Genomic DNA, 3,140 nt, shown 5'->3' with positions numbered 1-3,140 from the left:
CCAAATGTTATATGGCAGCATTTTGCTTGGGGGTGTTTCTTGTACATTTTGATTTATTTTCTGTGTATACATACTGTCAGGGTGCCTGTGTTTTGTTTCTAAGTAGTGAACAAGTGCAGGAGTTTACAATGGTTGTGAATCTTGAAACATTGAAGCAAGTTTTCAGGCCTTAGGTTTTTGCAGATGAAAAAGGTCCCACTTACGTGTAGTTGGAGGGGGAAAAAAGCTCATCAGGCAGGCATTGTTTTGAGCCAGTAAAACATTTAATCATGTGCATCTCTAAAATGACATTCTAAGAGAGAGAGAGAGAGAGAGAATTGGGTTTTGATTACTACTAGAAGACCATGGCCCCACATGAAGGGATTAGTAAACAAATATAGAAACACGACTTTCAAGGACGAAAACAAAGTATGATATACCCAAAGAGATAAAAAAAAACCCATGAAAATAACAGAAAGAAAGTAAAAATAGAATGAGGGAGAAAGAGGGAGATGGAGATATTGTTTTGAAAAAAAAATTACTGCTAATAGATTTCCTGTGTTTCAGGGTCACTGTGATGAGCAGCACGGATTATGCCTTTTTGAAACTGTTGTGATTGAATTGTATATGACTCTTAAAATGTTGACATCCTCTGACTCTCTGCTAATTTGTCTGTCTTTTCCGTGCCTGCCTCTTTCTCTGTATAAGCTGGTTTATTAAGTTGTAGTGTGTGTGTGTGTGTGTGTGTGTGTGTGTGTGTAGATAAAATTAATGAAAAAATTGGGACATGGTTACATTCTGCATTTGATTGAGAGCACTGTTTCTTGTATTATAAAAATCATGTGATTGACTCAGAGCAGTGTTTCATTTTGTTTATTTGGTCTTGGGTCCAAAACATTTATAAAAAAAAAAAATCTTTTTACAGCATGTTGGTTTTTTTTTGTGTTTTTTTTGTTGTGGGGGAGACTTTATGGCTTTCTGTTCCTTCTTTTATAAAGCAATTCCAGTTGGGTATCTGTGATGGATTTTTTCAGTCAAATGTTTTGCAGTGCATGAGATAACCCCCCTCCCCCCACCCCCAAATTGTTTAGCTTTTGTGTATGGCTGCTGTTTTGATGTTTGTTTGTTTGTTGTTGTTTTTTTTGTGAACAAGTATATATATATCTCATGCTTTTTTTCCTTTCATCCTATTAGTTTTGCTGATTTGGTTGTGCTGGTGGGGATGATGAAGAAGGAAGGAGATGATGATAAACCCATCTTTGAACATCTCAGTGAATGATACATTTGTTTCATTCCAGTTAATCATACATGTATAGTCCAGTTAAAAAAATATTTTTCAAAAGAAAAAAAGAAAGGAAAAAGGTCCACACGCCTAAAGTAACGTGCCATTCACATTGTCTCCCCTCTTCGTAAAATGTACTGTTGTTGTCTGTCAGTGAAAATGTTCATCAGACGTGTCAAGTGTAAAATGTAGTACTGTTTGTCAGTGAAAATGTTCATCAGACGTGTCAAGTGTAAAATGTAGTACTGTTTGTCAGTGAAAATGTTCATCAAATGTGTGAAGTGTAAAATGTAGTACTGTTTGTCAGTGAAAATGTTCATCAGACGTGTCAAGTGTAAAATGTAGTACTGTTTGTCAGTGAAAATGTTCATCAGACGTGTGAAGTGTAAAATGTAGTACTGTTTGTCAGTGAAAATGTTCATCAGACGTGTCAAGTGTAAAATGTAGTACTGTTTGTCAGTGAAAATGTTCATCAAATGTGTGAAGTGTAAAATGTAGTTCTGTTTGTCAGTGAAAATGTTCATCAGATGTGTCAAGTGTAAAATGTAGTACTGTTTGTCAGTGAAAATGTTCATCAGACGTGTCAAGTGTAAAATGTAGTACTGTTTGTCAGTGAAAATGTTCATCAGACGTGTCAAGTGTAAAATGTAGTACTGTTTGTCAGTGAAAATGTTCATCAGATGTGTGAAGTGTAAAATGTAGTACTGTTTGTCAGTGAAAATGTTCATCAGATGTGTCAAGTGTAAAATGTAGTACTGTTTGTCAGTGAAAATGTTCATCAAATGTGTGAAGTGTAAAATGTAGTACTGTTTGTCAGTGAAAATGTTCATCAGACGTGTGAAGTGTAAAATGTAGTACTGTTTGTCAGTGAAAATGTTCATCAGACGTGTCAAGTGTAAAATGTAGTACTGTTTGTCAGTGAAAATGTTCATCAGATGTGTCAAGTGTAAAATGTAGTACTGTTTGTCAGTGAAAATGTTCATCAGACGTGTCAAGTGTAAAATGTAGTACTGTTTGTCAGTGAAAATGTTCATCAGATGTGTCAAGTGTAAAATGTAGTACTGTTTGTCAGTGAAAATGTTCATCAGACGTGTCAAGTGTAAAATGTAGTACTGTTTGTCAGTGAAAATGTTCATCAGACGTGTCAAGTGTAAAATGTAGTACTGTTTGTCAGTGAAAATGTTCATCAGACGTGTGAAGTGTAAAATGTAGTACTGTTTTTCAGTGAAAATGTTCATCAGACATGTCAAGTGTAAAATGTAGTACTGTTTGTCAGTGAAAATGTTCATCAGACGTGTGAAGTGTAAAATGTAGTACTGTTTGTCAGTGAAAATGTTCATCAGACGTGTGAAGTGTAAAATGTAGTACTGTTTGTCAGTGAAAATGTTCATCAGACGTGTCAAGTGTAAAATGTAGTACTGTTTGTCAGTGAAAATGTTCATCAGATGTTTGAAGTGTAAAATGTAGTACTGTTTGTCAGTGAAAATGTTCATCAAATGTGTGAAGTGTAAAATGTAGTACTGTTTGTCAGTGAAAATGTTCATCAGACGTGTCAAGTGTAAAATGTAGTTCTGTTTGTCAGTGAAAATGTTCATCAAATGTGTGAAGTGTAAAATGTAGTACTGTTTGTCAGTGAAAATGTTCATCAAATGTGTGAAGTGTAAAATGTAGTACTGTTTGTCAGTGAAAATGTTCATCAGATGTGTGAAGTGTAAAATGTAGTACTGTATGTCAGTGAAAATGTTCATCAAATGTGTGAAGTGTAAAATGTACTCCTGTTGTGACAGAGTTTTGTGTTTAACACAGTTGAATATTTTTTTTATTTAGTTGGGCAGTCCTGATATGTCCCAGTATGTTTGGCTGGACAATCAGCAACAGT

At 34.8% G+C, this 3,140-nt stretch overlaps 1 protein-coding gene across 1 annotated transcript in view; it reads left to right on the top strand.

Moving 5' to 3' along the window:
* The window catches only part of LOC143296655 (uncharacterized), a 13,920-nt gene extending 11,781 nt beyond the window's left edge, over positions 1-2,139 (top strand). The window contains exon 6 of the mRNA XM_076608695.1: positions 547-2,139. The gene's annotated coding sequence lies outside the window, so the exon portion shown is untranslated. The remainder of the gene's footprint in view (positions 1-546) is intronic.
* The last annotated feature ends 1,001 nt before the right edge of the window (positions 2,140-3,140 follow it).

Source organism: Babylonia areolata, chromosome 2, assembly GCF_041734735.1.
Source record: "Babylonia areolata isolate BAREFJ2019XMU chromosome 2, ASM4173473v1, whole genome shotgun sequence".
In the NCBI taxonomy this organism is placed as follows: Eukaryota; Metazoa; Mollusca; class Gastropoda; order Neogastropoda; family Buccinidae; genus Babylonia; species Babylonia areolata.
The sequence above is the reverse complement of the archived record's forward strand: the minus strand, read 5'-3'. Positions and strand labels throughout refer to the sequence as shown.